This window comes from Budorcas taxicolor, chromosome 19 (genome assembly GCF_023091745.1).
Source record: "Budorcas taxicolor isolate Tak-1 chromosome 19, Takin1.1, whole genome shotgun sequence".
Lineage (NCBI taxonomy): Eukaryota > Metazoa > Chordata > Mammalia > Artiodactyla > Bovidae > Budorcas > Budorcas taxicolor.
In genome coordinates this window covers 20,186,227-20,198,132 of record NC_068928.1, presented here as the reverse complement: position 1 = coordinate 20,198,132, position 11,906 = coordinate 20,186,227, and positions in this window count along the sequence as shown.

Sequence of the window (11,906 nt, the reverse complement as noted above, 5' to 3'; positions counted from 1 at the left end):
AAAGGAATAAGAATAATCAAGACAAGCTTGAAAAAGAGTGAAGTGAGAGGATTCAAACTTAGACGGCAAGACATTTAAAAAAGTAAGAGTGTTAGTTGCTCAGTGGTGTCCAACTGTTTGTGACCCCACAGACTGTAGCCGCCAGACTCCTCTGTCTATGGAATTGTCCATGGCAACTGGAGTGGGCTGCCATTTCCTTTTTTAGTAATTAAGACTGTGTGATACTGGCACATAGTACACCAATGATTACATTGAGAAGAACAGAAAATCTAGTAATAGCCCTAGACTTATTTTATGACTAAAATGACAATGCAGAACTGTGGGAAAAGGACAGCCTTTTTGATAAAAGATACTGGAGATCTGGGGGAGAAATGATTCTTGACCTTGAACCTCACCTTGTACACAAAATCAGTTCCAGATGGATTGTAGATCTAAATGTGAAAAGTAAAATGGTAAAACATGTAGAAAATTACAGAATATTGTCATGACCTTAGGATAATCAAAAAAATTTTAAAACAATGCAGAAATCAATAAATATAAAAGAAGGAGCACCCCAGTGGGAATTGGCACTTTTCATTGCAGTGGCCTGGGTTCAATCCCTAGTCAGGGAACTAAGATCCTACAAGTCACAGGGTGCAGCCAAAAATAAAAACAATCAAGAATATCTGTTTATTAAAAGACATACTAGTCTCCAAGGAATTATGCATAGCAAAAAAAAAAATATGTACTACATGTGAAAGTAAAAGTGTTAGTCGTTAAGTTGTGTCCACCTCTTTGTGACCCCATAGACTGTAACCTGCCAAGTTCCTCTGTCCAGAGAATTATCCAGGCAAGAATACTGGAGTGGGCAGCCATTCCCTTCTCCAGGGGTTCTTCCTGACCCAGGGATCAAACCTGGGGTCTCCTCCATTGCAGGCAGATTCTTTACTGTCTGAGCCACCAGGGAAGTCCATATGTACTACATATGTGATTCCAACTATTAATATAAAGTCTTTATTTTTAATTGGGGATTTCTTTGGAAGGAATGATGCTAAAGCTGAAACTCCAGTACTTTGGCCACCTCCTGCGAAGAGCTGACTCATTGGAAAAGATTCTGATGCTGGGAGGGATTGGGGGCAGGAGGAGAAGGGGACGACCGAGGATGAGATGGCTGGATGGCATCACGGACTCGAAGGACGTGAGTCTGAGTGAACTCCGGGAGTTGGTGATGGACAGGGAGGCCTGGCGTGCTGTGATTCATGGGGTCGCAAAGAGTCCGACACGACTGAGTGACTGAACTGAACTGAACACAACAAAATTTATCATCTTCACCAATTTTAAGCCTTCATTTCAGTGGCATTAAGTATATTTACATTATTATATAACCATCACTGCCATCCATCTTCCAGAACATTTTGCATTTTGTAAACAACCTCTATCCCTGTTGAGCATTTACTCCCCATCCCTCTCTGTCCCTCGCCCCTGGCAAACATCAACCTACTTTCTGTCTCCATGAATCTGACTACCTACCTCACAGAAGTGAGATCTTGCAATAGTTGTCCTTTTGTGACTGGCTCCTTTTACTTAGCAGAATATTCTCAAGGCCGAACAACATCCCATTTTATGCATACACCACATTTTGCTTATGCATTCGTCTGTCCCCCAAGCACTTGGATTGTTTCCATGTTTTAGCTATTGTTTGGGGGTTTGTTTTTTTTCCCTGACCAGGGATTGAACTCATGGCCTCTGCAGTAAAAGTGCTGAGTCTCAACCACCGGACTGCCAAGGAATTCTCTGTAATATTTTGAGGCAGTGTACTCTTTTCCACGGAAGTTGCTTCTTTTTACATACCCATCACCTACCAACAGTGTACAAGTGTTCAAATTTCTACCCATCCTCACCAACATTTGTTCTTTTCTTTCTTCTTCTTCTTCTTTTTTTTTTTTTTTGGTAGTAGCCATCCTAATGTGTGTAAGGTATATATAGCATTTTTGAAATGACAAAATTTTAGAAATGGATTAGTAGCTGCCAGTGGTAGGGACAGGAGTTGGTGTGATTATAAACGTTAGAGATCCTTGTACTAGAACTGTTCAGTAACTTTATCGTAGTGGCTACATGTATACACAGGTGATAAAATTGTGTAGAGCTTAATACACACACATAAGTGAGCACAAGCAAAACAGGAAATCTGAATAAAACAGGTAAACTATATCAAGGTCAACATCCTGTGATACTTGGCTGTGGTTATGATATTATTCTGCAGTTTTGCAAGACATCACCAGTAGAGAAAGGTATGAAAGGGATCTCTCTATTATTTCTTACAACTGCATATAAATCTACATTTGTCTCATAAAAATTTCAGTTTATAAACACACATGCACACACACATACGTACACACAAGGACCCATTGAGAGCATCAGAAGGCAAACCTCAGAATAAGGGGGAAAGGTATTTATAACACATATACCTGGGGGAAAAACTAGCACCCAGAATATATTTTGCATACAAAGAAAGAAAAAGAACCCCTCAGAAAGAAGAGAAATGATGGCTCAAGCACTGCACAGAATGGCTGATAGACGCATGAAAACACGTGAGGCAAAGATAGAGGCAACAATGTTTTCCGTTCTACACTTCCTCTTACAGTGTAACCTTGACAGTCCTTCCAGTCAGAGGTGCAGCCTCTGCTCCCTTCCCTGGAAACTGAGTGGCCTTTTGTGACTGTTTAGGTCAATAGAATAAGGCAGAAGTGATCCTATGGGACTTCCAAGATTAGCTCATAAAAGACAATGTATCTTCCACTTTATTTAATGGAATAGTCTATCTTTAAGCCTTCAGCCACTCTGTAAGCAGTCTGTGCTGCGGGGAAGCTCCAGAGGCAGACCTCATGGATACACCCTGAGCTACATGAAGAGAGAAGGCTATTCCATCAGCCCCCAGCTCCTCCAGTCCCCACCTGACCTCATCTGCCAGAGAAACCCCCAAGCTAGTTCTCAGCAGACCTCCCGAAATCCTGACCTCCGAAACTATGTAGGGTAGGAAAAGGATTGTTGGGTTTTGTTCATTTGTTTTTCTTCTTTTAAGAGCTTTTATCTTTTATTTATGTATTTATTTAGGCTGAGAGGCATATAGGATCTTAGTATCCTGACCAGGGATCCAACCCATGCCCCCCTGCAGTGGAAGCATGCTATGTGCTAAGTTGTGTCCGACTCGCTGCGACCCCATGGACTGTAGCCCACCAGCCTTCTCTGTCCATGGGATTCTCCAGGCAAGAATACTGGAGTGGGTTGCCATGCCCTCCTCCAAGGGATCTTCCGGTAGAAGCATCGAGTCTTAACCATGGGCCCACCAGAGAAGTCCAAACCATATTAATTATTTAAGCTTCCAAATTTGGGGATAATTTGTTACACAGTGATGAATAGTGAGACAAGCACGCATAACTTCATTAGTCATCAAGGAAGTGCAAATTCAAACCATAACAGATACCACTTCACATCCACCAGAATGACTAAAATAGAAAAGAGCAACAATACCAAGCGTAGGGCAGGATATGGAACAACTGGAAATTTCACACACATCCTGAAAAAGTGTACACCAATACAACCACTGTGAAAACCTGTTTGACAGAAGACAGTACAGGTGCATGTGCGTGAGCTCATTTGTGTCCGACTCCTTGCAACCCCGTGGGCTGCAGCTCACCAGGCTTCTCTGTCCTTGGGATTCTCCAGGCAAGAATACTGGAGTGGGTTGCCGTGTGCTTTCTCCAGGGGATGTTCCTGACTCAGGGATCCAAGTCTCCTGCATCTCCTGCATTGGCAGGCAGATTTTTTACCGCTGAGCCGCCATAGTACCTACACTTGCCTGGAAAATTCCATGGGCAGAGGAGCCTGGCAGGCTACAGTCCATGGGATCGCAGAGTTGAACACACACACACACCCCTGAACATGAGCATGCCCTTTGACCCAACCATTCCAACCGCAGCAGATATATGCATACGTATATGTACAAGAATACTGGGAGTTCCCTAGTGGGCTAGTGATTAGGATTCATCCCATTGTACAACATCCAAAAAAGCAGGCAAAGCTAATCTATAGCATTAGAAGTCAGGATAAAAGTCACCTTTGGAGAGAAAGAGGGGTGTAACAGAGAGAGGACACAGGAGGCTCCTGGCAACGTGCTGTTTCTTGACCTGGATGCTTGTTGCATGGGTGTGTTCACTTTGTAATAATTCACTTATGAGTTGTGCATTTTTTAAAAATATATATTGTACTTCAATAAAACAGTTAATTCAAGAATAAATTGTCTCAGTGGGTGTATACATATGTCCAAACTTATCAAATTATGCTTTTTATTTTGGCTGCCCAGCATGGCATGTGGGGTCTCAGCTCCCTGATGAGGGATTGAATCTGTGTCCCCTGCAGTGGAAGTCAGAGTCTCAAATGCTAGACCACCAGGAAAGTCCCACAGTGTGCGTTTTTAATCAGTGCAGTTTATGGTCAGTTACACCTCAATAAAGTGTTTTTAGAAATTAAAAAAAAAAAAAGAATAAATTGCCTCCAAGGTTTTTTGACTGGTCTAGAATGGAGCTGTTATTTACTGAAATGGGAGAAATAGTTGAAGGAACTGAATTGAAGTGGAATCAGGACCTCGATTTTGAACATGTTAAGTCTGAGGTACCTATTAGAGAAATTTGCCAAGTAGGAGATTCACTTTACCCATTAGTGTCTGGGAGAGGCTTGGCTTGGACACAGGACTTAGGGAGTCACTCAGTGTGTAGACAGTATTTAAAGCTGTGAGACAAGATGAGCTCAACGAAGGAATGAGTGTAGGTGTAAAGAGAAGAGATTCAAAATTGAGCGCGAGGCCACCTATGTGTCGTGCATATATGTTGAGTCATGTCCGACTCTTTGTGACCCCATGAACTGTACCCCCGCCAGGCTCCTCTGTTCTTGGGATTCTCCAGGCGAGAATACTGGAGTGGGTTGCCATTTCCTATTCCATGGGATCTTCTTGACCCAGGAATAGGAATCTCCTGTGACTCTCCCATCTCCTGCATTGGCAGACGGATTCTTTACTTTGTTGTTGTTATTGTTGGATTCTTTACTATTGAGGCAACTGGGAAGCCCTGGGGCCATCTGTAGCGGGGATGTTATAAGGACCGAATGATAGCGCTCACGTTCGCATCAAGTATGGCACTTTATGAGCACTTAGCGTGTAGGAGCTGGTATCCTTTGCTTGGTAGCTGGCTTATAAAGCCCTCTTGCAGGCATTTCTTTCTTCAGATTTTAATTTGTTTTCCAACTGATTATTAAAGTGATATGTGTGTCTTTCTCATGTAATCCCTGAGTCAACCCTGTGAAAAGAGCTACTGCCCTCCATTATATGAAATCACCCTGTGTGCCTGAGGTCACACAGGGTCTGAGCTAGAACCAGAACTGGAAGCCAGACTCGCAGACTCTGAGGCTCCTATTCTCTTTTCACTACTTCCTGCTGACTTTCAGAAAAGGGAGGACTGGGTGAACTGCACCAGGCCCTAACCAGGAGATGGTCCTGTTTAGCCTTCGTGTCAGAGAAGTTGGCTAGCCAGAGAAGACGACCAGAGGGGCCTGGGAAAAGACAGGGGTCTTGCTGGAAGAGGCTTGAAGGATGCTGGAGGCATGAAAGGGGCAATGTTAGGGGCAGGGGGGAAGGGTGAGTCATCACGCCTGCCCGAGTGAGGAGAACCAGGCCTTGTCCCCAGAGTCTGGAACCAGACTCAGTTGGGGTGAGGGCCCAGCACAGAGGGGGTTAAGCCCTGGAACCTTTGCCAGGGTGGAGATGGGGGCTGCCATGGGGAGCCTCCTCCGGCCTGATAATCCGGGCTGCCTATCTCTTTCACAGCAGCTGTGAAGCAGAGAGGTTGTCCTGGCAGGGAGGGAGGGAGGCAGGGGCCAGGCTGATGGCGGGAAGGATTTGAGGAGGGAGGAACACCCAGGCTCCCTGGAGATGCTTCCCCACGTAACAGCCACCTTCAGGATGGTACCAGGAGACAGAAGTGGGCATGGCCTGAGTCTGGACATGGGGCCTCCCACTGACCAAGAGAACTGGGAGCTGATGAACAGAGCTAGGGAGGCGTGGGCTAGGAAGTTTCTATTTCTGCCTCAGTGTGAGCCTGGGCAGGTGTGAGCTCCCATGCATACCTGGCAGGTATGTGAGTGAACACGCAGGCCTCAGCTAAACGTGCCCCCCTGGGGAGGACAAGCAGGAAAAGCCATGCAAAGCCTGAAGGGAAGGAGACTGGCGTTTGCTGATCTCCTGTTACCGATGAGGCAGGCTCCAGGTTACAAATTTTCATCTTTACGTCTCATTTCACCTGTACTACAGTCAGGAAAAAGATGGCATTTCTAAACCTGTTTTCCCTGGTGGCTCAGACGGTAAAGCGTCCGTCTACAATGTGAGAGACCTGGGTTCGATCCCTGGGTTGGGAAGATTCCCTGGAGAAGGAAATGGAGAGCCACTCCAGTACTCTTGCCTTGAAAATCCCATGGATGGAGGAGCTTGGTGCAGGCTACTATCCATGGGGTCGCAAAGAGTCAGGCATGAATGAGCGACTTCACTTTCTCTCTCTCTTTCTTTCTTTCTTTCTTACTAAGGAAGGCAAGTTTCCACAAGTTGGGCGGGGCCCAGGCCCACTTGGTAGGTTGCGAAGGAGCCTGGGCTCTGACGGATCCAATGCCATGCTTTGCCCTCTGGCTCTGCGTCAGTCCTGGGCTGGTGGTCAGGGAGGAAAGTTAAGACCTCTCAGGCACGACCCCTGAACAGTACAGGCTGAGGTTCTGGTTCAAGCGGCAGATGGCCTGGCTGTGAGTCCAGGGCAGTGAGCTCCATGCGAGGGCCCACTTCAGGAACCACAGGAGGTCAAAGAAAGGAGAGAGGAATGTTGGTGGGTTGGAGGTGACCAAGAGCAGGTGTGGAAGAGGCTAAACGAGGGGTGGGATGGGTGGGAGGATCTGAGGAAGTAGAAGCCGGGAGGGAATCCTGGCTTCAAGGGGAGCTTCCCACACACTCTTTCACTGAGTCTTCCCAAGGTCGGCCCCAGTTTAGAGAAGAGGAGGCTGAAGCTCATCCTGAGAGACGAAGCAAGCCATGTGCTTAGTAGGTAAATGGCAAAGCTCAGGTCTGATTCCACTGCATCTGAAAGGCCCCACAGACGCACACACGAAATCAACCTCATTCATAGCAGCTTTGGGCCTGGCGTCAGGGATCTAGAATTTGGAGAGTGGCGTTGCTGTCCTGCCTGTTTTCCTGACTACTGTGTGAGCCAGGGCCCTGAGTTTCCTCCTGGAGCTTCAGTTTCTCTGTTATAACATTGGCAGGCAGTCATCTTTTGGAGACTGATGGATGGTGGCAAAGCCCCCAGGGAAGCCATTGCTAGGACCCGCCACACCTGAGTTCGTTGCTCACCTCGTGTGCTTGCTCGTGGGGCCAACAGGCTTACAGTGTGTAAGGGAACGTGTTGAGAACATAAGCACACACTGCTCGTTGTCTGCAGGGCATCTCTTCAGTGTCAGGGTTTCTCTGAGCGCCTCTCAGGATAAGGCCCACGAAGGGTGCTGGGGCCACAGAGAAGAATCAGACAAGGTGCCCACTTGTAGAGTTGTTAGGGGGCAAATAAGGGATCAGACGAATTCTCACAGTGTGATGAGGAAAACAGAGCAGGTCCAAGCCTGGACACAGGGGCAATCATCAGGGAGGGTTAGGAGAAGCTTCACAGGCCGGTCAAGATGAAACCAAGGCGGAATAAAAAGCAATCACCGGCAGTAATCTCCAACAAAGCCCCACATCTCAAGCCCAACCTGGAAAGTAAGGATTTGCTCAGTTTTCTAGCTTTTCTTGTCACATCTGTGAGACTCCTAGAACCGCACCAGGCTCTTGCTTTGGGCCTCCTGTTTCTAAAGCAATACAGGAGAGCCAGAATTTCCCAGAACTTCTCAAAGTCCTTGGTTCTAAGACGAGCTTTGATGCTAACTCTCTGTGCTATGAAACATTGAATGACATATTTTGGCCTTCTTGTATCTTTGTACAAAACTGCCAATTTTACAAAACTTAGTAAAACAACCAAGAGGAAATTAAGAGTAATTTTACTAGCTGAGTCCATTTTTAAAAAATGTGTATCTCTGTGTGTTGTGTGTCTGTGCAGGCATCATACCTGTGTGCCATGTACGTCTGTGTGAGACTGTGTGTATGTCTGTGTCTGTGGGTACCGGCTCCTGCCTGCCTGTTTCTCATAGGGTTCTGGGTCCCCTGATGCTGTGAGGTGGAGGGGACCCTAAAGCTTTGGGTGATACCCCCCCCTCCTCTGGCCCTGAGTTTCCTCTTCTGTAGAAAAGAGAGACTTGAACCCATGATTTTGAAGCACTCTTGCAGATCTGACCATCCTTAATTTCATCACTCAGCATATGCTGAGTTTCAGAACTTCATCTAAAGAAGGCCAAAACAAGAGTCAAAGGTTAAAAGCTGCAGTGGCGGGAATCGGAACCAGACTTTGGAAGGTCCCAGACCAGCCCACCTCGGTCTCAGGAGAGCCCTGAAGCAGCAGTCTGAAGCAAAAGCAGTTAACATACAAGCCTTAGCCTAAGGACCAGAAATGAATTCCCTAACCCTATGCTGGTCGCCAGGGGTTTCTGTGACCTGCAAAAAGGGAGAAGGACCCCGCTCTAACTCCCCTCAAGGCTGTATGGAGGCAGAGGGATGGAAAAGCAGCCATCCAGGAGACAGCCCTCAGAACAAAGTGTCCTCAGCTTCTACTGTGGCCCCTGCAAGCTCCTGATAAGAAGAAAGGCCCCCACCCCTGATAGCCCCGAGTCTGCTAATCAAACTACCCCACCCAGGCTCTGACTCTCCACCAGCCCACACCCTGATGGCAGCACCCTCCACCCCAGCTCAGGGCCACAGTCACAAGGTCTCTGGATGGGGGAGATATCTCTCTCCACTACCTCCAGGATCCCTGAGTTCTGTCCATGCTCACCCTTGGACTTGGCCCCCAGGGTCTAAGTAGAAACCTAGGCAGTGAGTGGCCTGAATTTGGCCCTAGTGCCTGAAGCCTTGACTCTGGGAGGGGAGCCTGGACTATCTTTAGGGTCACGGGACCAGGAAGTGAGGGTCCAGAAAGGCAGGAGTAGACAAGGGGAATTCCTCACTGGGTAAAGCACCTGGGTCTGTGAAGGCTTCTTACCCACACTTCTCACTTAATTCTTGCAACTTGGTAAGATGTATACGACCGCCAAAGTTGAGAAATGTGGCACTTAGCCTGCAGTCCCACAGCAAGCGAGTGAAATGGGGATGGAGGGAAGAAAGTTGACAGGGGCTCATGGGTGCTGGGCTCCGATCTGGGTGTTTGACATGTTCAGTTCAGTCACTCAGTCATGTCTGACTCTTTGCGACCCCATGGACCGCAGCACCAACTCCCGGAGCTTACCAAACTCATGTCCATTGAGTCGGTGATGCCATCCAACCATCTCATCCTCTGTCATCCCCTTCTCCTCCCACCTTCAATCCTTCCCAGCATCAGGGGCTTTTCCAATGAGTCAGTTCTTCACATCAGATGGTCAAAGTATTGGAGTTTCAGTGTCAGCATCAGTTCTTCCAGTGAATATTCAGGACTGATCTCCTTTAGGATGGACTCGTTGGATCTCCTTGCAGTCCAAGAGACTTGTCTCAAGAGTCTTCTCTAACACCACAGTTCAAAAGCATCATTTCTTCTGTGTTTAGCTTTATGGTTCAACTCTCACATCCATCCATGACTACTGGAAAAACCATAGCTTTGACCAGACAGACTTTTGTTGGAAAAGTAATGTCTCTGCTTTTTAATATGCTATCTAGTTTGGTCACAGCTTTTCTTCCAAGGAGCAAGCATCTTTTAATTTCATGGCTGCAGTCACCATCTGCAGTGATTTGGGAGCCCCCAAAGATAAAGTCTGTCACTGTTTCCACTGTTTCCCAATCTATTTGCCACGAAGTGATGGGACCAGATGCCATGATCTTAGTTTTCTGAATGTTGAGTTTTAAGCCAACTTTTTCACTCTCCTCTTTCACTTTCATCAAGAGGCTCTTTAGTTCTTTGCTTTCTGCCATAAGGGTGGTGTCATCTGCATATCTGAGGTTATTGATATTTCTCCTAGCAATCTTGATTCCACCTTGTGCTTCTTCCAGCCCAGCGTTTCTCATGATGTACTCTGCATATAAGTTAAATAAGCAGGTTGACAATATACAGCCTTGATATACTCCTTTCCCAATTTGGAACCAGTTGTTGTTCCACGTACAGTCTGACATGAGTGCTCACTTAATCCTTGTAACCGCCACGTGAGCTCAGTGTGGAAAGCGCCTATCTCACATATGGGGAAAATGAAGAGAGGAGCACTGGCTCCAGAGCCACAGAGCTGGAACAATGGGATCGGGGCTGTCACCTGAGGCCTGTTATCCCTAAACCTGGATGTCCTTAATGGCTTCTAGCTGCTTTCAAGAGTATTTGCTGAGTTTTCAGATGTTCAATAACAGGACTCACCTGTGGTCTTCAGTGAGCCCCTGGGGCCAGGGCGTGAGGTGGAAATTAACTTGTTTAAAGGCTTCCCTGGTGGTTCTGCAGTAAAGAATCCAGCTATAATGCAGGAGACTGGGGTTTGATCCCAGGATCGGGAAGATCTCCTGGAGAAGGAAATGGCAACCCACTACAGTATTGCCTGGAGAATTTCATGGACCGAGGAGCCTGGAGGGCTACAGTCCATGAGGTCAAAAAGAATTGGACACGACTTAGCAACTAAATAACAACAAAGTCCCTGTGGGCCAGGACTAGCACAGTGCTAAGTGCTTAACCAGCAGCTCATCACTTAGCTTTCACAACTCTGCAAACTGGGGACTGCTATTATTCCCTTTTACAAAAGGGAATGGGGACTGTCCAAGAAAATGACTTGCCTGAGACAGCCACAGCTTTGTCTGTCTGCCTCCTCAGGTCGAAGTCTCTCCCCTCCCCCACATAACATCAGTCATTCGACACGAACGTTTATTTAGTCACTGCTCTGTGGCAGAGGGTCTTCCCTGGTGGCTCATACAGTAGAGAATCCACTTGCAATGCGGGAGACCCGGGTTCGATCCCTGGGTTGGGAAGATGCATTGAGGAGGGAATGGCAACCCACTCCAGTAATCTTGCCTGGAGAATCCTATGGACAGAGGAGCCTGGCGGGCTACAGACTGCCCGTGGGGTCCTCCATCCATGGGGTCGTAAAGAGTCAGACACGACCGGAGCAACTAACACTTTCACTTTCATTGCGGTAGAGAGACATCAGTGAATAAAGCAGGCCCTTGTGAAACTTTGCTTAATGTGAATAACCACACAAATAGGTGAGCCCGCAACAGGGGAATTTAGCCAGGGAAGACTTTCCTGCAGAGATAACACTTCAAGATCTAAAGACAGAACAGGAGTTAAGGAGGCAAGAAAGGAGGGAAGATTGTGCCAAACAGGGAAGAGCATGTGCCAAGGTTCTGCGACAGGAGGTAAAATACCTCCAAGAAACCAAAAGAAGGTTGAGTCTCTCCCTCTCGTTCCCCATCGTGGCCTCATCTGCCCCCGCAGAGGGGTGTAACTGCCTCCCAGCACACATACCAGATGGTCTAGGAGGGAGGAAGGAGAGGAAGCAGAGAGGCCCATGTGTTCCCCAGAATGGGAGTCCAAGTTACAGAGGCCCTGCTTTGAGAAGTTGCTACCCCAAGAGTCTCACCTTCCCCAGAGGCAGAGAACCAATACGGCCAGGCTCTCACCCTAGGGGCCATGAGCTTTGAGGAACAGGCCCCTTCCCACTCCTAGGCTGGCTCCCACATGAACTTGGGATTCAATTGCCCTCACATCTCCCAGCAGAGGAACTTCCACTTACAGGACCTTGACATGGCAGAGGTT